The sequence below is a fragment of the Notamacropus eugenii genome, chromosome 4 (genome assembly GCF_028372415.1).
Source record: "Notamacropus eugenii isolate mMacEug1 chromosome 4, mMacEug1.pri_v2, whole genome shotgun sequence".
Lineage (NCBI taxonomy): Eukaryota > Metazoa > Chordata > Mammalia > Diprotodontia > Macropodidae > Notamacropus > Notamacropus eugenii.
This window is the reverse complement of record NC_092875.1, coordinates 321,316,389-321,343,741: the sequence shown is the minus strand read 5'-3', so window position 1 is coordinate 321,343,741 and position 27,353 is coordinate 321,316,389. Positions and strand designations below refer to the sequence as shown.

At 40.4% G+C, this 27,353-nt stretch overlaps 1 long non-coding RNA gene across 3 annotated transcripts; it reads left to right on the top strand.

The window, feature by feature from the left end:
* LOC140502849 (uncharacterized) lies at positions 1-24,385 on the top strand. Of its 3 annotated transcripts, none has more exons than XR_011966595.1 (4): positions 1-15,697; positions 16,092-18,529; positions 19,320-23,333; positions 24,150-24,385. It is a non-coding gene; the product is annotated as an uncharacterized lncRNA (long non-coding RNA). The 3 variants fall into 3 exon arrangements; XR_011966594.1 differs by having other exon boundaries at positions 16,092-19,475; positions 20,327-23,333; XR_011966593.1 differs by having other exon boundaries at positions 16,092-23,333.
* The last annotated feature ends 2,968 nt before the right edge of the window (positions 24,386-27,353 follow it).

The window sequence follows — 27,353 nt, the reverse complement described above, 5'->3', positions numbered from 1 at the left end:
CACCACCACGCCCCCGCAGCTCCTGCCCCTCCCCCAGGCATCAGCGCTCAGAGGGATGAGGTCTGGGCCCCAGTGGCTCGGGAGCGAGTCGCGGGTCACGGTGCCCTCTGCGCCTAAGTGTGCAAGAGTCTCCCCAGGGCAGGGGCAAACCAGGGAAGGCATTGGGGTTAAGGGGCGCAGGGAAGACTTCCTGCAGAAACGGAGACTTGAAGAGAGCCAGGAGGCGGATGTGAGGAGAGGGAGCGCCACGTGCAAGGGGCATCTGTTAGAAATGAAACTTTCAGGTTTGGGTCTTGGGGAGTTCCTAAGGTACCTCCTGCTGGGAGTGTCCCAGGTCATCTGGGAAGGAGCCATCAAGGCCCCCAGGATGGACCTTTCTGTTGGGAATGGCGTCCAACACAGGGAAGGTGCCAGGATTTCAGGTATCCTCATCACAGGCATAAGGCTCTCACTTCATTACAACAGGGAACTTGCAAATGAGAAAACTCTCCCGACTGGCAGGTGGGCACCTTTTCTGCAGCTTATGGTCTGAGAAGGTCTCCTGGGGCACTGAGAGGGCAAGAGATCTGCCTAGAGCCGGCAGCCAGCAGGCGTCAGAGGCGACCTTGTGGTCCCTAAGGCTGGTACCTAGCCTCACAGGGTTTCTGCTGATCTACCCCTGTGACCTGCAATAAGGTCAGATTGCAAAACCCAGAAATCTCATCTCCAAGGCCCCATGTCTGTCTTGGGAAACCGCTTCTCATTCATACCCCCTCATATGTAGGTCAACAATTCACTCTTTCATGCTGAATCTCCAGTCATGGGATGAATAGAGAATAAATGAATTAGTCCAGCCCTGGCTCTTATGGAAACAGCCACACCCACCTCCAGCTTAACCAAAAATGGGAGTACTTCCATATTTCAGTGAATCTGTGACCTCATCCCACAATGCAAATTAGGATCCATCTTTGCCTTCTCAGCCTGTGCGCTTCCATCCATTTCCTTCTGTAAATCTGGAGCCCAGGGTCCACCTAGCACGTTGAGGACTTTCTTCTAGTGTTCTTGGTATTACCCAAGGAAGCAAGTGGGCTCTCCATAGGTTACAACACCGACCATTGTTCTTTGGGTGACCCACAACTTTAAAGTCTGAGTAAATAAACATTTTGGGCAGATAAGTGATATAGTGGACAGACCACCAGGTCTGGAGTCAGCAAGACTCCTTTTCCTGAGTTCAAATCTGGCCTCAGACACTTGCTAGCTATTTGACCCTGGGAAAGTCACTTTCTGTTTACCTCAGTTTCCTCATCTGTAAAATGAGCTGGAGAAGGAAATGGCCAACCACTCCAGGGTCTCTGCCAAGGAAACCCCAAATGTGGGTCACAAACAGTCAGACACAAATGAAACTACTACTACTACTGCTACTACTACTGCTACCACTATTACTACTACTACTGCTACTGCTACTACTAGTACATATCAGGCATTGCACAGAGCCAAAGCATAAGAGTCTCTCCCTTCAAGGAGTTGATAATCTAATGGGGAGACAAGACAGCAACATGATGTTCTGTAGTGGAAAATGATCTAAGGAGGTAAAAGTTTCAAAGTTAATTTCATCTTGCAGAATGAGGAGTTTGATAGGATGAAGTTCAAGAAAGCAGTCATGGTAAAAGATATGGTGAATTCCTTGGGAGTCCTTTTCTGTGAAGGATCAAAAATTAACTCCCAGATGTCTACTCCACACCCTCTCCACCCAGAAGCAGGGGGTGCTGAAGAGCAGTGAGTTTCAGAGTAGATTTCATCTTGCAGAATGATGAGCTTCTGGAGGTGATGAAATCCAGATCAAGAAAAATGTCTTTCAGAGACTATGGTATTATGTGACTTAACAATCATAGAGGATCACTGGAAGAGTACTGTAAAAAAACCTGAGCCTTTGCTTCCAGGAGAAACGTGGGACTGTTAAAAGCACTAGAAAATTCCCCAAAAGTAATCTAACCCCTACCCTCCTCTTCTTTTCTGGAGCAAGCTCATTGTTCATGCTTAGAATCTATTCAAGCGATATGCATCAATGGTCCGGCTCCATGGGTTGTCTGAAGGCACATCATTGTCTGGACAATAAACATCCTTTATCTACTTGGTTGGGTTTTTTTCCTGGATTGAAGTCAGTCTGAATGCTTTTTCAATAAAAACATTATCCATTTGGAACTTACATTGGTATATGGTATAGAAGTATTGGTCTAAACTCAGTTTCTATTGACTCTTTGTTTTTTCCAGAAGCATTTGTTGAATAGTGAGCCTTTGGCTCAGTAGTAAGGGATCTTTGGGTTTATCAAACACTATGCTATTGTGTTTGTTTTGCTTTGTATGTTGTACACCTAGTTTGTTATACTGATTGGGTCTTTACCCAGTGCCAAATTGATTAGATAATTAGTGTTTGTACTTAAGTTCGACATTTGATACTTCTGGGCATCCTTCCATCCCAGTTTTTCCCTGTTATTTTTCTCGAGGTTCTTGACACCTTCTACATACACACAGATATGGACATAGGTTTATGTATATACAGAACAGTGAGCAATATTCTTGACTTTCTGGATGCAGCAGGAAAGAGATACTTTCACAGCCTGCCAGTTTTGAAGATACAGCACATTTCAGGTATGCAGCCAACCATAGGAGGTTATGCCCATTTGCCTGGTAGGAAAATGAAGGATGCAGTGTGCCTCCATGTTAGGTAATCTAGGCATGTGCAGGGCAAATCCCTGATCCATCCAATAGCATGATTATGACTGAGAGCTTCTGTCACCTTGGTGAAAGAAACTAGCTCAGTTGAGCAAGGGAGTGACATCCTTTGGTGACACCATACCCAGAAATAAATTTAATGGGGACTCTGAGGGGAAAGAAAGACTCCTTGGGCCAGGAGATGAAAGGTGCCCTGGACCAACATGTTTCCTATATGTGTGCTTTGGGTTCCAAGTGTGAATCCACTCTTTCCAAGGTCCTTGTGTGTATAGAGGGTTTTGATAGAAGGATGTTTTGTACCAGTCACTTTAACTTTGAATCAGTTGCCTGCCTACCTATAGACCCTCCGAAATGTATTATATCATCGTTTCTCATTTGTCTTTTAAAATTCTTCTTTGAATTCTCATTTACCTTCATATGTCTTTCTTTAGTTCTCTTATTAAGCTTTCTCAATCACTCTCAGGGATCTTATAGAATTCCCATTCTCAGTAGGTGCTTTGTATGTACTAAGCACATAGGTACTAAATAGGCATGTTGAAACACATAAATTTCAAGGAGTCTAATTGTTTTTGCAGTTGCTCGGTCTCTTTTGTAGGCTTATCATACATATCTTGTCTCCTATGCAAACATGTAACCCCAGGACTCAGTCCTTGACCCTCTTCTCTATTGGTGAGCTTATCAGATACCATGGATGTAACCTTCATCCCCATGCATGTGACTCAAATCTATAGGTAACCTGAGTTAGAGATGTGTAGCTTAGGTCGGGTTTCTACTTGCTCATCTTCATTCTTCATTCTCATCTTGGATTTTAAAGTAATTAAGGAATATTTTTTGAAGTTTCCACATTAATAAAATTGCAACATTTCTCTAGTTGATTAATCAATTATCTCTGGACCCCCACCTCAGTTTATTAAATATCAGTGTTTATATCAAATGCACTAATTCCATACAGAATGGTGGTGTTACCATAATAAACAGATAAACTCACAAACTGAACATAGCACTCAAAACCCCTTTAATCATCTTTAATTATACAGAAAATAATTTTACTATACAATAAAACCCTTCAGTGTAGTAAATTTAATGGATACAAAATTCTAGCTTGTTCACAGACAGTTATGCTTTGGTGTTCTTTCTTGTCTTTTCCTTTCTTTTCTTTTTCATCTTGCAGTGAGGTACCAAGCTTTTTGATGAGGACTGAGAGAACCTTATCCATGGGTCCATGACTCCTCTCTGAAGCCATTTAGGAATAGTGGTTCTAGCATGATGAAAGCCCAATTTTTGAAGAATATAATCAACACCTACTGGGTCAATTTTTCTTCCAGTCCAGGAAATTAACCTTAAAAAGAAAAAAAAATTTTGGAGTTAAGCCTCCCACAGAATTAAAATCTTGAATACAGGTTCAAAGTCACCTTTCTATTCATACAAACTGGCATGCACAAATTAGTAACCACGTAACGGGACTAGCTAACTGGGTCACAGTCTTCAATCTTCTTGGCTAAGAGTACATAAAAGCTGCATGTATTTGAAGCCAAATGAGATGAAATGCATCTACAGGTTCTTAAGAAAGTTCAAATAAGAAGCACATTTTCCCTTTTTGTTAATTCACTGACAGATTTTGCTAAAAGCTTTTTTAGGCCTGGGGCACTAGAATGTCTCAAAGAGCAATAAAAAAAATTGTTTAGTTTTAAAGAATCCTTTGAAAGATTTTAGAAACAGCACTCATGGTGGAAAGGACAATGGGTTTGGGGACAGAAGTGCTGGTTTCAAATTCTGATTCAATTTTTAGTGCCTCAGTTTCCTTATCTGTAAAAACAGAAGAAAGAGAACTGGACAATCTCTAAGGACCTTTTATCTCTAAATGCACAAGGTTATTACTGCAGTGAGGATCCTGTGAGACGAAGTATGTTAAAAGCTGGGGGAAGAAATGACTTTTTATGGCTCCTCCTAACATTCTAAGTTCAATACCTTAGATTCCAATGACAAATGGAAAATTATATTATTTTACCTTTATTTTATGTGTAATCTAAAAAAAATTCACAGCATTTTTCTTTACGTCTACTTGCATTTACAAAACAGATTTTCCTAAATAGTTTTCAGCATCATCCAAATGACTTACATATTTTAAAACTTTCAAACAATTCTATAGAAAGGACTCCAATTTCACCTCGCCCAGAGTAAGAGTATTTTGCTGATTTGATTGTGGTATGTTCTCTTGAATGAAAACCTCCTACTATCAAAGCAGCTACTAGCCCTTGTCCCCAGAGAAGTCATTGTTTTTATAAGACATTCTGCTATTTTGCTACACTATTTTTGGTGCGATAACATTTGAATATAATATAGCCCTTTATAAAAAGTTGGATGTTTTCTTTTAGCTAGGGGTGGTGGGAACACGGAGAATAAAGCACACTTAACTTGGACTCTGGTGTTTACAATCCAGTCCTGGGCTGAGAATCACAGGATCCAATTCCCTAATTTTACAAGATGACCACATTCAGGCCTGGAGTGGTGCAGACTTGTCCAAGGTCACACATGTGGGAAGGAGCAGAGCCAGAATTTGAACCCAGGTTCCCCAGAGCAATTTGTACTGGACCATGCTGCTTTGACACCAAAGAGGCTACACGTTAAAAACCACCCTCAACAAGCAGTGGCTTCAAGTAAATAAGTGCCACTGAACAAGCTACACTTTCAAAAATACTAATTCTGCAGTAAGCCACTCTGAACAATGCTGACCCCAGCACTCCATGGTCATTGGACTACAAAGGACTACACACCGTAATGTAGGTTCCAGATGCCAGGTGTTGTACCTAAAACCTATCCAGTCTACAGCTGTGTATGTGATGCTTTCTTCTCCGTCCTTCTCAGAGGAATTGTCGTCATGAATGATGACTGGACTTCTCTGTCCTGGTCGAGTGGATAACAGTCGAGGCAGAAAAATAGCTGGAGTAAAAAAGAAGTTAATTTGTGAATCTCAGAAATTCATTTGAAGTAAACAGGAGATGGAATGAGGAAATTATGTACATTTTTTCAAGTCAAAGGGGATCAAAAGATGAGAAAACAAAAGACCAACACCTACAAATTCGGGTTATTTTGACTGACAAGGTAACAATCACCTAGTAATGCCCTAAATATTTATTTATTCTTTATCTTATCTACATTCCAGTCTGGACTTCTTTTAAGAACTGGCTAAAGACTCACTCTACCATCTTTTTTAAAGTTACAAGTGAAGTTGCTGTTGTTGTGTTTTGTCTTTCGTTCTCAGAGGACCATGACATCAAGATGGTGTATGACTTGCAGTTGACTTTGATATGAGTGAGGGAGGGCTGAAGTAAAGTACATTACACTACAGAGGAAGGAAGAGACCCTCAAGGTCTTTCTCCTTCAACACCAATTTAGGAAGAAAGTACCATAATTTCTTTCTGGATAACATCTTTACAAATGAAATAGTTCTATTAAAAAATCATGTACTTAGAACTTAGTGTAAAGAATGTCAAAAGAATTTGTTTTACCGTTATTTAAAGCCAAACTTTCAAAATGATCCTCTCAAAGAGAATGACATTTACATATGACAGTTTCATAAGCACATGACCCAAAAGTCATTTTGTAGGATGCTGATTAAGATAATAGGTTAACAGCCTGACAGAATGCCTTGAGGTAGATTCACTGTATATACTCAGTGGAAGTATTAATTTATAACCGCCATTTTCTGGAGCATTCTATTCATTTAGTTCTTAAACTATATTGTCATTTTATGAAAAATAAAACTCCATTCTAAAAACACCTAGAGCAAAATCGATTTTAAGCACTGGTTACTGTGAACTGGTAGAGACAATAACAAAGAAATATTAAATCTAAAAAACCATTATCTACAAATAGGTTTAGTAAAGTCTGCTGTCACTCTTTAAAAGCCAAATAAGAATGTGAAAGTTTTTCAAGACTGGGTGAGAAAATTATAAAATAAAACTAAAAAAGAAAACGACTGAAAAGGTGAAATTTAAGTATGGCTCACATATGTTTGAGAAGGATTTCTATACGTTGTGTATGTGTCAGAATCCTGTCCTGGGATTCAGTCACTTCCTCCCAAGGCTAGCTCAGTCTCAGAGGTGTCTGCAAGTCCTCCTTTCTAGCCCAAGGAGCTTGTGCTGTGATGAAATAACAAGTCCACACCGTTACACACGGTGTAACACACCGTTACACACGGTCTTCAAATGTGTCCCAAGCTCAGCTGCCTTCTGGCAGACTTCTTCCCCAAGTCATATTTGTCAGGAAAATATTTGTGAAAGGATGACAAAGACAAATAGAGAATCTGTCCTTCAGTGCTGGTCTTTTCTCATGTCCTGGAAAATACATCTATAGAAAGCAATGTCTTTCTGATTCACAGTAAATAAAACTTGAAATATTTATGTCAGGCTGATCTTCAAGTCACAATCCTTTCATCTGAAATTTAAAAAAAAAAAATCTTTCTACTGATGAATTTCTGGCTACATTTTTGTTAGATTTGGAAAAACAGTAAAAGAAATGCTGTTACCCAGTGGCTCTAGAAATATGAGGAGGTAGATACTTCTTTTTTCTTTAAAAATTTTTAGAAAGATTTTAATATTTTATTTTTTCCCAATTACATGTAAAAACAATTTTTAACCTTCATTTTTCATTTTGAGTTTCCAATTTTCTCCCGCAATCCCCCCCATCATTGAGAAAGTCATTAGATATCATTAGATAAAGGTTATATATATGCAGTCACGCAAAATATATTTCCATATTAGTTATGTTGTGAAAGAAAACAGAAAAAATCCAATAGAAATAAAGTGAAAAAATATGATTTGATTTTCATTCAGCATGTATCAGTTCTTTCTCTGGAAGTGGATGGCATTTTTCATCAGAGGTTCTTTAGAGCTGTCTTGGATCTTTGTATTGCTGGGAATAAATAAGTCATTCACAGCTCATCACTGTACAATACTGCTGTTACTGTGTACAATATTCTCTTTGCAACAGTTCATGTAAGTCTTCTGGTGTTCCCAACAAAGTATTCCTTCATAATCACATACCACAACTTGTTCAGCCATTCCCAACTGATGGGCATCACCTCACTTTCCAATTCTTTTCCGCCACAAAAAGACCACATTTTTGTACATATAGTTCTCCCTCCCTGCCTTCTTTTCTCCCTTCTCTCATCTCTTTGGGATCAGCCCTAGTAGTCACACTGATAGATCAAAGGGCATGCCTACTTTTCTGGCCCTTTGACCATAGTTCTAAATTGCTGCAGGAGGTGGATTCTCATACAAATACTCTTTACCTCTGAATTAATTCTATTCATGATTGTTGTGTCCATTTCACTGTAGAGCGCCCTTCCAGTGGACCAGAGTCACTGTTACCATGTGGACTCTTGGGAATGTTTTGGTTAGGCCTCTCACATTGTCCTTAGGTCTCAGCTCTAATTTTTGCTGTGTTGTCTTACAACATTTTGCTTTTTTGCTGTAATGTGTAAACAAGGTTCCACGTCTGAACCTTTCAGACTCTTTCCTTCCCTGACCCCCTCTGATTATCAGCCAATGTTTTTCTTCTACTTCCTCCTCAATCCCATGTTCTTCTCTCTTTTCCAGATGCTCATTCTCAGCTCAGCAGAGTTCATAAGTTCTAGTCTCAGTGTGGCTTAGAACGCATCAATAACAGAAGCTCAGATCAGGAAGAGAGCACCAGTAGTCTCCTAGTTGAGCTGCTCTGTTTTATCTAATTCCCAACAAGTGGAAATCCAGAGAGCCTTTGAGGTTATCTGAAAAGGAGACCTCACTACCGCCAGAAATGCCACTTCTACTTTTGGATATCTCTAATCAGGGAGAAATTTGTCTTTACATTGAGCTGAATGATGAAACTTCTCCCTGTAGTTCCTGGTTCTGCCTCAGAGGGCCAAGCAGAATAAGTCTGAGCCTCTACACAAGGCTGTGCACCAAATCCTACAGTCAGTCATCATGCCCCCTTTATGTCTGCTTTTCTCCAGGACAGACAGTACCAGTTCCTCCAGCTGGTCTCCCCATCCAGTGTGACCTCAAGTTCTTACAATCTCAGTTCTTCCTGCAGCTCAAACTCAGCTGAACCTACTATTCCAGATGTGACCTGAAAAGGGCAGACTCTCATGTTTAGTCTTATCATAATTCTTTGGAAAATGACATATATATCATAAAAACATTTTCACTGAATTTTCAAAAGAGAATACTCTGCCTATCTTTTCCTTTTTCTTTAAGATAAGCTGACACTAAGTCATGAAGAAGCATAATTAGCTCAGCATCCATAGTCACACAAATGTGGTCAGTGAATTCTGTTACCACACTACATTCCACTTTTGGCTTGATGTTGGTGTCTGGAAATCAGAAAAAAATTTTTAGTGAAACAGTTTTAATTTAATAGGGCTCCTTATCGTTCCCAGGGTAAGACACATGTATGTGTACATACATACACATAGAAGTAATTAATTTTACATTTAGCTTATGGGAATTAGTGCCAGTATTTAATATCCTCAACGTTAGTAGTGATATACATTTATATACATCTCTGTGTGTGTATATATACACATGTATATACCTAATATATCTATATGTATGAGTATACACATGCAAATATAAACAACCTCTATTTTTATATCTAACTGAATATGAAAACAAAATTAGTTTGAGTTTTCCTAAAATCCAACTTTTAATTGTAAAAATCACTGCAACTCTGTGCTCAACACAGGGTACACCAGGAAGGTAGCAGGTAGCTTCCATAAGACATGTTATATTTGCTTGACAGTGGTTTAATTCTGGTAGAAAACAGGATTTTAAGGGATAAAAATTGTTTAATATGCATTATAAATTCTGAAATTCATTTAAAACATTGTGGCTCTCAACCCTTGACAATATTTGTTAAATGAATGCTCAGTATCTGACCAGATAAATGCATGTTTTCAACAGAAAAATACATCTTATTAAAAGGAGAGTTAATAAATATGACTGAATGAGGATGATGTTCCTTCCCTCTGGACTAGCTAGGCCCAAGGCTGGCTGTGTTCTCCTAAGAGCAGTACCCTACTTATTTCAGATGAATTATTCCATACCAGTAGACAGTCACCCACCCTACAAGGCAGGCTCCTGTCGTTCCTGGACATGAATGAATTTGAAGTCCAGCTGCATTCATGGCAGGGCAAAGATGATGTCTGTCTCACGGTTGTAACTAGAACCTTCCCTGAATCCACTCAACAAACTTGAACTCTTTACAGTTGTACTGCTCTCTGTGTTATTAGCACCAACATTCTGAAGCAGATTTAACTCTATATGAGTAAAAAGAAAAATGATATTTTATCAGTGTTCACTTGAAGAACCAAACTTCAATGAGCCTTCTGGAATGTAACTTAATGAAGACAGATGAGCTTGCTCAAATTAGAAAAATTATATGAATGACTTTTAGAAAAACTCTAAAAACAGATTAGATTGCCAACATTGTGAAATTAGGCCTATGTTAGTACCAACGTGGAAATGATAAAATGACCCTAGGTTATTCCATCCATTTTTTCAAATAAATTTCTCTAACTTTCAAAGAGAGAGCTTCACAGTTTTAGAGCTGGATCTTAGAGCTTATTAAATTATTAAATGGTAGCTGCAGTGTAGGGAAGTGTCTCCAAAGTCTTGGGGACTGCAAAGCCTCCTTACAATTCAGTGCAATTTTGAACAACCCAAACCTTGGGGACTGTCCTGCATATTTTGGGGTTCTTATATCATAATGGATGGACCAGGTTGTCCCGGCTGCTTGCCAGTAGGAATGCCTACCTCCGTACTCCTCCCACTGACCATGAGAAAACCCTATAACCTAAGCCTCAGCTTCCCCCTGGGCAAGAAGGAAACAATGTTTGCACTACCCACCTTGTGAGACTGTTAGGGAGTTTTTTTTTCATGAATCTTCAAATACTATGTAACTGGGTTTGTCAAGCATATCAAAGCAAAATGAGTTTTTAAAATTAAAAAAATTAGTGACATTTCCTGTTACCAGTGTTTGAGCTCTGAGACATAATAAGCTGGCTCCCAGTGAGAAACTGTCCCCACTGACTGACTTTCATTCCTGGTGGCTGTGACATAATTGAACCACTCTTTCATGCTGGCCACTCTGTGGCAGGGATTTTCATGGCACCGTCTTGTGATCTTGGTTATTGCTGCCATAAGACTCTCTAAAGCACCACAGGGTTTGGTGACCATGATGTTGTGACCTAGATGGAAATCCAACATCTCGACAATGTATGTCGAATGATCACTTGAACCTGACCCAAAGGCAAAAAGAAAAATGTGTTAAAGATGCCATTTTTACTACTATATAAATCTGTATCTATTTTTATTTAACTTTTCTGTTTTTTCAAACTAGGTAAACACTTTCAGATATTAGTGCAATAGCCAGAGGTGGGTAGGCCTTCTCAGAGACTAAGATTGGAGGACTTGAAGTCTCCTCCCCCTGCCACTGGCTCAGGGCAATGACTATTGGTGAAGCACTCCATCCTTGCGGGTACTAACCAATGACACTAAGGAGTCAGCAGGAGCTGAATTCCTGGTATACCTGCTCCCTTTTAAGTCTAAATATGGGGAGGGGAGAGAGCAAGGTTTGAATCTTGGCCCCTCATGGAGACTGGCGGTCTCTATTTCCCAAAGGTGCTCCTGGCTGCCTGTTCCCTCTTGCATAGATAAAGAGGATCCGTCTGATCTCTGATTCTGCCAAGGCCTGAGAAGGTGGGAGCTCCCAAGCTAGAGGGAGGCCCTGCTACTACCATCACGGCCTCAGACCTGCTTTCTCCTGGTCTTTCTGTGAAGCCACAGAAGGCCAGAGTCACAGCCCCACATGTGCTTGTGGCCACCATTCCTGCTCCAAAGACAGCAATGCTGAGGGGCCGGAGCATGATGGGGCTGCATCTAGCCATGGGATGAGGGAGCTCCTTCACACAAGACCTCTTTCCAAACCATTAACCTTTGGTCTGCTGAACTGAATGAACTGCTCACCTGCCACTTCCTGTTCAATGGCCTGTAAACTGCCCGCTTTTGCTCCCCCTTGTCTCTGGGATTCAAGGTCATCATTTATGGAGGTGGAAACCCTTTTCCCTGGTCCTCTGAGCCCTGGCCTGCTCTTCACACTCTCCCATCCTAGGGCCCGTCATCCCCCAAGCCTGCCTCTTCCTGTCCACATGGAAGCCCTGTGGCTGTGACCAGTTCTGGTAGCTGCTACATACCGAGCCCCTGATGCCTTGGAGCTGGAGGGACTTTGCTCCCCACTACCACTGTATCCCAACCCTGGCCTTGAGCAAATTGTCAAGGCAACAAACATTTATTAAAGACCCTACTGTGTGCCATGCCCTATGCTGAGGATACACAAAAAGGCAGAAACAGTCCCTAACCTCCGGGAACTCACAGTCAAAAGGAGGAGATAACAGGGAGCCAGGAGCCCTGTGAGGGTGGGGAGAAGCTCCTGAATAGGTGGGATTTTAGCTGGGGCTAGGACGAAGCCAGCGGGAGAGCAAAGGAGAGAGAGCAAAGGAGGGAGAGCCTTCCAGCCATGGGGTATGGGCAGAGAAAATGCCTGGAGCTGAGAGATGAAGGATCTTGTGCGTGGAATAGCAAGAAGGCCTGAGTCACTGGACCACTGAGTAATAGCAGGCAGTAGGGAGGATGGTGGGAGAGTATGAAGGAGCAAAGGGGCAAAGAAGAAGAGGATTTACTATTTGATCTTTTAGGTGATGGGCAGCCACTGGGATATGCATTCTCCATAATCCTGCCTAGACAGCTGTCTTCCTTTTCTTAAGGATTCAGGACCTGGTGGGCAGTTTTTCTCTCCTACCACCTCCGCCCTCACACTTGAGACTTTACCATTAATCGAGATGTTCCCTGGAACATCCTGGCTCCCCACATCATCATCCTTCCCAGCTTTCATCACCTCGATCTCACTTCTTTCTTGGGCATCCAAAAGAAACATGGATGTCTCAGAACTAGAACTCTGAACCCTTGCACCTCTATCTCCAAATCTTTCCACCGGTCAGGCTCTCCCACCATTCTATCCATCTATCTCCCTATCTTTCCTCCTTCAACAGAACCTATATGATTTTCCACCTTCCCAGTGCACTGTGCTGGAGGCCCCATGCTACAATTGGGAATCACAATGGGACAAAGTATTTGGTTATGATAAACCTTAGGAAAAGCTGATTCAGAAAAGAAACACAAAGGTGAGTGCCCTGCAGGGCTGACCATGGCAATAGAAACTTCAGCTTCTGGAATTTCTTCATATGGTTGGTCTTCCAGTCAGGGAAGAGAGCGACTAAGCTCGGAAAAAGTGCTCTTTAAACTGACCTCCAGCATTTGGTCTGCCCGTGATCAGGGACAAGATAATAAAGGTGTCATTTCAGTGAGATGTGGTTTGAAGTACTGTGTTTGAAGTATTGAAAAAGAATAGCCCAAGACAAACAACAATTACTCTCTTTTTGTAACTTCAAAAGATATACAAGAATTGATATTAATGCTTACCATCTTCCCAGATCTTCTGCGCTTCTGTACAAAATGCAATGTTTGGCTCTTCTAAATGAAAAGGAGCCCAAGATTTTGAGTGGGAATTAGGCCTGTGGAAACAAGAGAGTGTCATGTGATTTCCATGTAGGCTCATAGAGTCTCCAAATTGCATTCCATTTTCTGGTAATGGAATCTGAAACAAGGATATGTGGCATCCTGATATAACCTTCAAAACTCCAGGCCAGTGGTGGTGATGAGCAGCATTCAACACTGCAAGAGAATGGCAGGCCATTAATTCCAAAGCATCCTCTCCTCTGAGCAGCAACAGTAGCAACCTTGCTGTTTGGTATTTGACTGACCCTGAACGGGATGGGGTACATGAGACAATGAATGATAAAATGAGCTTGAATGCCACCCTCCACTGCCAGGGGGTATTTAGGGAAAAAGATGCCAGGACATGAAGTCAAGGAAATGCATGCAAGCAAAAGGGGAAGAGGGCTCTGAGAAGGGTTGATGTGGATGCCATCTTTGAATCTCCTATGAGATGGGCACCCAGTTCTGATAGCACTGCAGGGGGCTGGGTTGCCACTGGGTATTTTCATTTCATGGCATGGTATTTTCAATAGCTCCCAGCTGTTCACCATTGCAAAAATTCATTCTTTTGAGGTCAATATTGTCCCAGTGTGAGATATGGCTGGGAATCATGAAGCATCATGACTCCAAAGGGTGCCCCAAAGGACAATCATGGGTCTAAGGAGACCTACAACCACATCATCAGCAAGGACAAGCACACAAGTGGGTGGGCTAACAAATGGCAGGCCCAAGGGGTCACAGATGGGCTGCACTGGTGCACTGAGCCCCTCTGGATGGAGCATATGTGGAAGAATAGGGGCAAAATGACATGAGACGGCTGTGTGACCAGGACCAGTAGAGAGAACAGGAAAAAGGATGATGCCACCAATCCACTGAAGGATCAAAGAGTAATGATAACCATGAAAATAATAACAACAAAGGCTAGCACTCACATAGGACTTTAAGGACTGCCAGAGCCTTTGTAACTATTATCCCATTTGATCTTCCCAGCAACCTTGGGGCTAAGTGCCATTGTCATCCTTATTTTTCAGATGAGGAAACTGAGGCAAACAGAGGATACATGACTTGCCCAGGGTCCTACAGCCAGTAAGTGTCTGAGACCAAATTTGAACTCAGATCTTCCTGACCCCAGGCCAGCTCTCTATCACTGAGCCACCAGCTGCTTCTCAAGTATTAAAACATGTTGTAGAAAACATGACAGAAGTGACAAAGCTGTTTTAAAAATGTTAAGACTGAGGTGCAACTGATCCTGAGCTAGTGGAAGTCATTATGAAAGTATCTGATCATGGGTCTCATTTTGGAACAATAAACCAGTTAGCTGATTCCTTTTCAAATTTCTTACTCAGGTAGAATGCAAAATCTTATCTACACAGGCATATTGTCTAACTTTGTACTTCCTTAATAAATAAAAATGACATTTTCTTTAGGAAAGAGCTTTTTCAAAATTTATGACTGAAGAAATATTTAATGAATACAGCCTAAAGTAGACTTCTTTCCAGGTTGTGACTAACAGGTCTAATAGCAAACACGGTATATGACGATGCATCCTCGCGATTTTACGCAGTTCTTGTGAATTCTTCTCTAGATGACTGACTGTTGCCTTTGGGGGAAGGTAAGGAACTGGTCCCCAGGTAGAGAGAGGCTGCTTGCTTGTGTCAAACTGTTGGGTGAAGAACTCCTGGAGTTTCATTCCTATTTTTCTCAAGTCTGGAGTGGTTGATCTGGAAATCATTACTTGGAAAATATCCCATTTTAAATCTCCAAGGACAAAAATTTCACTAAATCATAAAAGAGAATATTTTAGTAAATATGGTAATAGTTAGGTCACATCACAATTTTCCCATTCTTTTTTCCCCTATTTCAAATTAACTATGCCATGTAAAATACCTAGCAAAAAACTAAGCCTTAGGCTTTTTGAAATGAGTTTTAGAAAATATATAGGATTAAAGATGTAAGGTATTCAAAGAAAGGCTTGTATTACAATACCTTTTATCTGACATGTTTGAATCCAGTGTGTTATACAGATTCATTTTCCTCTCGTCCTGCAGCTTGAGGTCTGCATTACTGAAAATGTCCAGGAGGATGCTCGACCCCATGTAATCCTCATGAGCTTCAGCTGAACCCAGAGTAATTTGTATTTTGTGGCATGGTTGTTGATTTGGATGTTCAGAAATATGAGCTGAAAGAGACACGTTTAGTCACTTTTCAAAGAAATTGAAAAGAAATAATCAGAATAAAACATTTTTAATTTTTAAAGTCAAACTAATAGTCACTTTTACCTCTTAACAGATTAATTTCATCTTTAGTTTCTATTTAGTCAGCCAGTTTATGAAGTGCTTGTAACATGGCTATGATACCTACTCTCAGGAGCCTATATTCTAACAAGGGAGGTAAGTACATATGGATGGATGTATTATTACAAAGAAAATAAATACAAGGTCATTAGAGGGAAGGACAGTAGCAGCTGGGGGTGTGGGGGGGCAGGGAGAAGTCAGGAAGGGTTTTCTGAGGCAGGGACCACCTGAGCTACATTCCAAAGGGAAGAAAGATAGACTGGAGGAGGGAGAGATGAGGAGGGAGGAGGTCACTGAGCTGAAAGGAAATCTTAAATGAATAGGCTTCAAGGACCTAAGAATAGCATAAATATCAACTCAGTTACTGAACATACCAACCATCTCCAAAGTGTTGAGGTCTAGGATACCACCAACCACACCACCCTTTGAAGCCAACATGGATCTGCCTAGGACAACATGCTGATCTCTCGATCTCTATTACTTCCTACAGACAGATGACCCTGACTTTTCAAACCACTGGTGGTCCATCTGGAGAAAAAAAAAGAAACGGGATCGAATTGAGATGGATGGACTTCAATGTCTCAAATTAGGAAAAGGGAGGCTTAAAAGGAAGTGACAGGATATATATATATATACTATAGCAATAAAAGAAAGCTTTTCTGCTATCCAGCTAGAGGCTCTCCTACTCTCTTTATAATATTCACAGAACAGAAGAACTAGAGAATTGGACCAGATCACAGCAACCTATGAGTTTCCTTGGCAGAGATACCAGAGTGGTTTGCCATTTCCTTCTCCAGCTCATTTGACAGATGAAAAAACTGAGGTAAACAAGGTTATGTGACATGCCCAGGATCACACAGCTAGGAAGTGTCTGAGGCCAGATTTGAACTAGGGAAGATGAACCTCCTGGTTTCAAGTCCAGTGCGTTCTGGCACCTCCTAACGGCTGCTCTTAAAAAGGAATGGCTTAACGTCATGGTATTCCCATGATGTTACTCATGTTCATCTGATCATTCAGTTGTTTGAGGTTGATGGCAAACACAACTAGGGTCTCCCAGGGGGCTCCTTGCTGGCTGTCTGCTTTGTTGGACTTATTGAAAAGAGTAGATGTTCTTGAGAGTAAATCTAAAAATAAAAAAGTTAAAGACATTTTGGGCCAAAAAGACATTGCGATTCTTTCAAAGCAAAACCTAATACAAATCTCATGGCTAAAATCAGAGCTACAAAAAAAAATCATAAAAGTTTTTCCATATGATTTTTAAAAGTATTTTAAAAATAAAGAGTGGTCCCCTCATGTTAATGCCTGACTCTACCACATGAGTGGTAATGAAGGAAGTAAACAGTTCTCTTGGACACTATTCCACCCTGGTAAGACATTGTCTGTAAGCTCACCTTACCATGACACTGCTCCAGTCCCTGTCAATATTCAAGGACTCCGTGCAAGTCTGAGAGTCTCCATGGAGCCCAGTTAAGTGACGGTGACAAAAGCTGCTGTGGTCCTGCATTATGTGCCTGGAGTGGCCACACAGGGGAGGAGTATGGGTCCCCTTGGGGTGCTCAGCACACAGCTGCCCATTACTGGTCTACACCTTGCTCTGCTTGGAGACAAAAGAGTACAGGCCTTCGTTTCACTGGCTGCACTCCCAACTGAGCAACTCACCTTTGGCCTCCCTGTGCCTCAGGCCAGGCTCTCATCTGGGCGGCGGAAGGGGCAGTGAGTGTGCCCCCTCCTCACGTTAGCTTTGTTCAAATGTGGCTCTATGGATCTCCCAGCTGTCTTATTGTTAACTTCTCAAATTACTTATATTTATAGTTAAATATGTACTATATATTATACCTCTATTAAGGTATCTATTATAAATAGAATATATATCCTTATATTATATATTATTATGCTAATATATTTATTAATTAATATATTAATGTTATATATTAATGTATTATATATTATATAATATATATACTTAACTTATCTGTGCAGATGCACATGACTCCCTTTCCATTCCCCCAGTAGAAATAAACTGATAAAGAGAAGGGACTAGTCTGCTTTTGTCGTGGTTACCCCAATCTCTAGCACAGTGCCTCCTGTACAGCACACGCTTAGTAAAAATGTCTGTTGAACTGAGCTGAACTAGGAAACTGAGGCACAGAGGTAATTTGTAAAAAGAAGGAGACCTAGTTTTGAACCCAAATCCTCTGATTTTTAAATCCAGTATTTTCCATTAAACCAAGTGTTAGGATGAACTGCTTAGTTTATCAAGCTTTACTGTGCCAGGACAGATAAGACCCCAGCCCTCTGCCTGATTCACTTGCTTGGTAAAGGGTATAAGCCTCTGATGACCTTCTGAGAAGGGCAGCCAGAAAGACTTCTGCTTCCTCATCAGTCCTGCCTCATTCACTCATCATTTATGAGGGAGTTTTCAATGTGTCAGGAACTGAGATGGTAAGGGACTTGAGTTGTTTGTGCCTGTGTGTATGTGTGCGTGTGTGCGTAAATAATCTATATAACCTAGTTTACTGTCCTACTGGGAGAAACCATTGAAGGGGAGGAGCAGCCTAGGTCTGAGTATGGCTCACTACAGGGATACCCACCCTCATCTTTTCCCACTGTTCCTAGTCCCGTGACTAACTAGTGTGCCCACTTGCCACTTCCTAGCCCACGTTAGCTTCTTAGGCAGTGAGACATCTAGACACAAGGAACCACAGTCAAAACCATATCTCAGAGTTGGGAGGGACTGCCCACTAAAGGAGATCCGAAAGGAGGATCTCCTTACACACAGCGAACCCTGGGGTGCACCTCCAGTTTTTCCTGATGGATTTATAGCCAATGAGATTACCCATTTTCCTAGATGCCTCACAGTGGTATGAAGGAGAAACTGGAGGGGAAAGAAATGAAGCCAGAAATTGAATTGGACTCCACTTAATCCAGGTGAGAGGCTGAAGTAGAGACAGAATGAAAGGAAGGGAGCTGAGGAAGACTGGGGAGGCAGGACAGGCAGGGCCTTGTAACTACTGGGTATGAATGGAGAAGACAGTCAAAGATAACATAGGGTGATGGATGGACGAAGAACGATGCGTATGACAGAAACAGAAAAGTCAGGAGGAAGAGCAGGAGAAACACTGCCTATAGCTGGGTGCCTGGGCAAGTGATGGAGCGACCCAGCCGTGCTGGTGACAGTTACAGCAAGGAGTGCCACCAGAGTAGTGAGCCAGGGCAGTGGGCAGTACCTAGGAGACCCAAGAAGATGGAAAGGTTGGCCCCATCACGTTCCCCAGAGAGAGGTCAAGAAGGAGAAAGACTGAACAAAAGTCTGGATCTGGATGGCCTTTGAAAAAGAAGTTTCAGTAGAAAAGGGGGAAGAAAAGCCAGATCATGAGGGGTGTAGGAGAAAGAGGGTGTGGAGGATGTGAAGAGGTTTGCAATAATCTAAACAGGGAGGGCAAGTAAGAGATGAGATATCAGCCAGATGGGACAGGAGAGTTAAAGGAAGGGGAGGGTGTTTTAAAGGTTCTAGGCAAACAGAGAGGAGTGATGGAAAAGAAGAGACTGAAGGTGCAGGTCATGGAGGGCATGGAAGGAAAATGGAATGAAGGGCCCCCAGATGCTCGTTCTTAGGAAATGGGGAGGATTGTAAATAGAGGAGGGAGGTGAGGGAGACCCTGTTGGATGGCTTCAGTCTTTTTCCTGAAATGGAATATTAGATCATCTGCACTAACAGGGGGCATGAAGACAGAGACACATAACAGCTGCTGGGAGCTGAGGGCAACAGAAAGACAGCTCAGCAACACCAAGCCTTGGGTGAAGGCCCTGGCCCATGAAAGCAGATGACTGTCACATCTCACTCTAGCGATGCGGCCACCAGCATGAGGCTGAGGTCTGTTCTGGGACACAGTGAGTAGCTAAGTGTGTCTGCAGAAGGCTGTTCTGGTGAAGGAGGTCTAACCCTCCTCAACACAGTGGCCACAATCAATTCCTTGAGCTCAGATATGGCCATGCCCCTCTCCTTCATCCTCCTCTTCCTCCATTCTCCTCCTCCATCCTCTATCCTCCTCCTCCTCCTCCATTTTCCATCCTCCTCCATACTTCCTACAGCACCCTACTGCCTCTAGGACAAAACAGAAACTCCTGCTTGGCTTTGAATGCCTTTCACATTGTGGCACCAAATGACCTTTCCAGGGAGTCTGCACATCACTCCCCTTCCTGTTTTCATGCCTTTGTCCTGAATCTCTCCACACATCTCAAAGGCACTCCTCTCCCCCTCTTCCTTAGAGTCCTTCCCTTTCTCTGACAGGTAGCTCTAACACAACTTTCTACGCAAAGATTTTCCTGATGCCCATAATCACCTTGTGTTTATTTTGCATTTATTCAGCATGTATTTGTATTACCTACACATAGTCTGCCTGACTAAATATAAGCTCCTTCAGAGACAGATGGTTTCATTTTTTATCTTTGTATCACCAGGGCCCATGATGGAGCCTGACACAGAGTAGGAGCTTAATGAATGTACACAGGAAAAGCTACATGAATAATTCAGACTGTACTCTGTAGCTGAAAGGGCTGTGAATTAAATGAGTACCTCTATTTGAGACTCTGGTATCTGAGTCTTAGGTTGTTCTTAAGAAGTAGAGCATAGGTTCAATTGCATCTGAGATTGCCCAGAGCTTGGGATGATTCTGAGCCCCATCTTGGCATAAAACCATGTCTTTAATACAAACATTTTCCTAGAAATGAACCTTGGAACACCTACATCCCTGATGAATCAAAACTGTGGATCACCCAAAGGGCAATGGAGAGATGGAGGCAGCCAATGAAGGCTTGGGAAGATGCAGCCTGAGGACCTCACTGAGGAAATGTATCTTTAGAGGAGCAGATGGGCAACTAACACAACAGGAAGGAAAGACGACCGAAAGACAAGGCTGTACATCTCTCTGGTATCCACACTAAGCCAAAAAAGAGGCTAGAGAAAGGATGCCACCATGTTGGGTGGATCCTATGGTGGACCTGTGGAAGGTTATAGATGAGAAAGACAATGGGGGGAATATTACCTGGAGGAGATAATAGGACTAAGGTACCACAGAAACACATCTACCTCTCTGTGAGGCAAAAAAACCCTATCTTTCCAGAACAAGAAATTACACAGTTTGCAATGCACCTATTTATAAAATCACTGGTTTCTTCAACATATTTAAAAGTTTTAAACATTTACTCACCCGCCTGCTGGATCTTCGCAACTTTTTGCGGACATCTCTACAAATATCAACAGATTCTAACTGCTGGTATTGCTGAATTTCTTGGTTTATGGTTCCTTCACTTGCACCCAGTTTTCTGGGGAAAAAACCCCAGTGCAATAAATATTTTTAATATCAGCAAAGCACTTACAAAAATGAGGGGATGCTTTTCACTTCCATCTTTTGATAAGTATTTAGCAGATTAAAGTGAAATGGAGTTTTCTGAATAGTCATTTAAGTTGCCAGGCAGTTAATATAGCAAAGTGTACATTTTCCCTGAGTCTGATAATATCTCTCTGTTCATGAAAGACTGGGAATCCCAAGATAGGACCCCATTAAATAGGCATTAGAAGTATTCGAAATTATGCTCATTTTTTTGTACCCCATTCTTGGGCAACTGTTGTCTTGAGAATTTTATCTGACAAGAAAACTTTATGATAATGGGAAATGCAAAAGTCACATTCAACAAATTTAAATGATAATAGTAGCAAGAGGTATGTATCTAGATAAAGTGCTAGACATGGAGTAAAGGAGTCCTGAGTTCAAATCTAAGTCAGTTAGCCTCCATATATTTCCGTTTCTTCATCTAGAAAACGGGAATAATAAGAGCTCTGAACTCATATATATGCATGTACATAAGCATCTGTAAGTTCATACAAGGTATATGTTTATATACAAACACAAAGCTCTGTGAACTGAATTGCTAATCAATATTGTGAGAAAGAATTGAAAATCAAGAGAATGCCAGTCATTTGAGGGGAATGACTAAACAAACTATGGCACAGATGTAAGGGAATACTGTTGTGCTATAAGAAATGATGAGCAGGATGGTTTCAGAAAAGCCTGGAAAGATTTATATCAACTGATGCAAACTGAAGTAAGCAGGACCAGGAGAATGCTATACCCAGTAACAGCAATATTATGCAATGGCCAACTGTGAAGGACTTAGCTATTCTCAGCAATCCAAGGATACAAGACAATTCTGATGGGCTTACAATGAAAAATGCTATTCACCTCCAGAAAAAGCACTGATGAAGTCTGAATGCAAACCAAAGCATATTTTTTCATTTTCTTTGTTTTTCTTTCTTTGTTTTTGCATACGCTTTCTTTTGCAACATGGCTAATATGGAAATATGTTTTGCATGACTTCACATGTATAATCTATATCAAATTGCTTACCTCCTGAAGAAGAGGGGAGAGGTGGAGGGAATTTAGAACTCAAAATTAAAAAATAATTCATGTTAAAATTTTTTTACATATAATTGAGAAACATTTAATGAAGTAAAAAAATATATTGGGGAGAAAAGAGAGAGCGGTAATATCTTCAATTAAGTAGTTTGGTGGAAGAATCAAAAACCTGTATTCTCGTCTCTGGATCTTAATTTACTAGTAATGTTATTCTGGGTAAAAGTCTCTTAACCTCTTGGCACCTTCACTGGTTTCTTCATTTGGAAAAGAAAGGGAATTAGCAATTGTGTGTTTAAAGTTCTTTCCATGTCAGAGAGACTGATTCTACTCCTACCAGAATCAGGAATAATCAATTAAAACAATGCCAACCAGACACACGTACTTGAGCTCATCAATTGGTTGGGTACAAGAGGCTCCTTACCTTTGATAATCTATAACTTCCTGAGAAATCAAACACACGTTATGAAAAAGTGTATCTAGATGAACAGAAAATTAACACTCAAATCAAAAAGAGCATGCCAAAATCAGGGGAATCTGTTGAGGAAGCTGATCAGAGATTCATTTGTGATCTATGTCTGATCATGTTCACTCAGACTCTCTTGAATTACCACCTACATGTTCCCATGAGTGAGCCATGCATGCTTTCCTATGTATCTTGCTGGACTGAGAGGCAGCACCCCTCTCTGCGCCAAACAGATATTCTGCAGGAAGAGAAGATTTTGGGGTATCAGTCCCAGCAGGTGATTTACAAGTCACTGCCCAAATGTAAGCTTGTTGCCATCTCCACATAATGAACTTCCATCTGAATTATAAATGATGAATGGCAAAATTAGTTTCTTTTCTTTCCAAAAAGCAGAAGCAATTTCATGGTACAACAGTAATTGTTCTAAAATTCATTCTGTGAAAATCAGAATGAAAACAAAGAATGATTTTTTTTATTTAGCTAATGAATGCTAATAATTTGATATTACAGATATAAACTTAATTTTTAACTCTAGGTTTTCACCTGCTTGTTAAAGTACAAGGAGGCCCAAAGTCCTTAGGAAGCAGAAATCCTAAGTAAAATGACTAAGTAGAAAGATGGTTCAAATGCCCTTGGAGATCAGGGCCTCCATGGTATTGAGTGTGTTACATCCAATGACATGGAGTCAGCACGATCCTTGGCATAAGGTAAAGCCAGCATCTGAGAGATCCCAGACCCAGCGCAGAGACTTACAGCATGCACAGTGGGGGACACTGTGTCCATTTCATCTTCATCCAACAGATCGGCAATATTCACCCAGCTGATGTCCTCCTCTCCCGTCAAGGTGGTCAAGGTATTCCCTAGAGCGTTCAGTCTCTTCCTAATGTTAGGATCCATGTGGATATCAGTTCTACACATTTTCCACAGTACATTGAGTGTCCAGGTTCTAGCACTGCTACTTTCCATTCAAAGAGGGGAGATGCAGTTTTTTCAGGTTATATTAACATACCTATAAATAATGAGAGTATGGATAAAAAAAAAAAGACACGATAGATATGCACCACATCAGAGTTTACTGACCATACTGATTGGGAAAAATTAACATTTTGTCCTGCATTCTGTGTTGTATTTGAAAACGACACACACAAATTTGGACTGTCTTAAAGCTTCAAATGCAAACAGTCCCCGATGTAAGTACTTTTTATCGCTTTGGTGTCATCTGCCAACTGCAGGTTGACACATTTTTGGCAAAAAATAGCGTTAGAGTTGCCTAGAGCGTGGAGGGGTTAGAGAGACAGGCTGTGTCCCAGGCAGGAGTTCCACCCAGATCTTCCTGGCTCTGAGGTTGACTCTGCACACCACATCAAATGGTGCCTCAACCCTCACAAGAATCCCACAATTGTATTATGATTCTACATCAGATTTCCCTGGTTCAGGTTGTCTTTACTTCAAACCTGGACCCTCTTAAAGCACTGTCCTGCTTTAAGGACACAATGCCTTACTGCTTACTAAATAGAGTCCAGATTTAATACTAAAACTAATAACTATTGTTCACATAGCTCTTTAAAGTTTGCAAAAAGCTTCAAAAATATCCCATTTTATCTTTCCTTAGGATGACTAAAGTCAGTTCAAAATCTGGCTACAAATTGTCTTTTTGCTCTTATTATAGATGCTTGGACTAACTCAACAACTCCAGACTGTTCAGAGGTAGGAGACAATAGAAGACGCAAAGTTCAAAGGGAAGTCGGCTCTCAAACAGCAGCAAATATGTCAAATAAAGCAAGAGCACAATCAAGAAAAATCATCTTAGAGAAAAAGATTAAAGAAATAAGCGATAAAAAGGTTCCGGGAATGAAGACTAATATACTAAGGAGTCAGAGAAATAAGACCCAAGAAAAATAATAACATGAGAAAAAGCCCACCAAATCAGAGGTGCTTATTGTACAATAATTGAATATAGATAATAACTTCACCAAAAGAAATAAAAAACTAAAATAAATAAAGGATGGAGTTAAATTAACAAACAACACACACACACACACACACACACACACACATAAAAGATTAACAACCTGGGTCAATTGCTGCAAAGTGACAGTTCAGATCAACACCTCTCTCTTCAGTGCCTACACTGACTGTGTCAAGCTGGACTGATCCGCCTCCCTTTTCCTGCTGGCAGGGAGTTCAGGTGTGTGCTTATACCTGCATGTCATAACAGGGATTACACTACCTCTGGCTTGAATACCCTTTAAAATAATTTTCATGGAGGTTTTCTTTTGCTAATTCCTTTATAGCTGTTTCTACTTATTAAAGTCTTTTATATGGCCTTCTGTTAGTTTAGAGATTTGAAATTTTTGAAGGTATTTCTCTTTTTAGTGTGTTCTCATGATTTGATGACTTCTTTTTAATCAAGTTGGCTAAATATTAATTTATTAATGTGATTAAGTCTTTTCAAAGACTTAGTTTTCTTGATCATTTCTAGTCCTGGTTTCCAGTTTACATATTTCTAGAATTTTTAATAGATCATCTTTTGTGCCTACCTTTAGATTTGTTATTTTTGTTGGTTTCCTAATTGTTTTAGTTCATTAATCCTCTTTTTTTTCTATTTTCTTAATGTATTATTTTTGCTCTGTGGATTGCTTGAGCTGAATCCAAGAAATTTCGGAATGTTGCTTTATCATTTGTTTTGACAAAATTATGAAATGAATCTATGATTTATTCTTTGATCTACTCAATAGGCTTTGTTGACCTGAAAACTTACCAAGAAAAGGCAACAGGCTAATTGCATACATTTTATGATTTAATTAATTAATTAATTAATTAATTAATTCCCTATTAAAGACAACGGTAACATGATGCATTATGGAGCCAGAAATGTTCTGGCTACCCAGTGCAGAAATCTTCTGGCTGATATATATTTTGCTGTGAGAAAGGAACTCTCCTAATTGAGCAAATCGTAAATTCAGTAAGACAGGACAATTAACAAAGCAATGTTGGTCAGGCCTTGGGATTCCAGGCTGGATAAACATATGTCTCAGTGATAAGGAAACCCCACCACTAGTGAGTGGCAGGCTTCCTGCCCTAAACAGATAACTGACATAGGAAAGGGTAAACAAAGTTCAGTAGAAATTACGACCTAAGATGTCTATATTTTCTTTACCATTAACATGCCATAACATAGTATATGTCTATAAATAATAAGATACAAAGGAAAGTCCCATTATTCATAACATAGTATGTGTCTATAGATAATAAGATACAAAGGAAAGTCTCATTATTCAAGATATAGTGTCTTAGGTTAAAGGTCTCCTTAAGGAGTGTAGAGTCGGCCTTGGCTGGCTTTTGCTGACATGGGAAGAGGCACTCTCTGAGTTTGCTTCAGAGAGAACAAAGAGATTATTCTAAAATTTTATATTAAACATTATCAGCTTTCATTGGTAAGTCTCCATTTACGTTTGTGTCTTCTGTCTGGTCTCTCTGAACTGATGATGGCTTTTACTGCGTTATGGTCTGCAAAAGGATGTCTTTTTATATTGATTTGTAATATCTTTGTGCCCTACTATGTGGTGTTGAGATATATGGACATTCTTTAGCAGTTCAATTTAGAAGATGTTCCAGTTTCTCCAGAAACATGTTTTAATTAAATAATTTCCCTTTTATCTGTTTTGGATTTGTCCAGAACTGAGAGAGGGGCATTCAAGTCTCCTGCTATTATTGTATTACTGTCTATGTCTTCTTGTAATTGTTATTTTTTCCTTTATTAATTTAGATACAAAGGCATTCAGTGCATATGTATTTAGTGCTAACCTTCCTTTGTTGTCCATGGCTCCGTCTAGCATAATCTAGATTCCTCATTTACCTCTTATGTTGTGAATTTTTCCTTTTGTCTTATCTGATAATGATTGAGATGCCTGCTTTTTTAGATTGTCTTGATTTTTTTTATTTCATGCATGCTTTTTTTGTTGCTGCTTCTTAAATTTTGTGTTTAATCCATTCACGTTAAAATTATGATAGGTTGTTATTTTCCTCCATTTGTTTCTATTGTTGATTTTCCTTCCTGAATTAGGGCTTTTTTGTCATCCTTCTTCCTTTTGAAAGACAGTACCTTTTTTTCAGTTATTTTTCCTTAATTTACTTTAAAGGAATCCTAATTCCCATCGACTCTCTTTCTCTCACTCTCAGTCACCCTTTTAGCCTGTCACCCTTTCCCCTTATTTTGAAGTATTGCTAATTAATTGCTTTTTCTTTCTTACTCTTATCTAGTTTATCTGATTGTTCCCCTCTTTTCTTTTTTCTCAGTTAAGTAAAATGACTCAATAGATCAGTGGTCAAAAACTATGAATTAACATTCTCAAAAAAAGTGCAAACCCTAATAACCATCTGAAAGAATTATCCAAATTGTTAATATGAAATGCAAATTAAGATAACCCGGGTTTTCACCTCATGCCCCTGGCAAAATGATAAAAAATCCCTGGAAATAGTCAATGCTGGATGAGTTAGGTGAAGGTAAGTATACTAGTGCATTGTTTGTAGAGCTGTCAATTAGTATAATCACCTTGGAAAATAATATGAAACAATGAAAACAAAATGAATGTTCATACTGTTTGACTCAGAGATTTTACTACTTGGCTTATTTCATGGAGACGTTTAAAAATAAGAAAGTCCTTATATACACCAAAGGGACTCATTTTCTTCAAGTTCAAACCTCCTGTGAAAAGTAAGGAACTTACAGGCATTCATGACAAGATCCCCACGAATTTCTGGCTTCCAGTCATCCCAAGTTGTCTCAAAACTATTGGCAAATCGGATACAGAAATTTTTGAAGTGACCTTTACTAACAAGGGACTCTGATGAACCAGCAGTTACTCTTGAT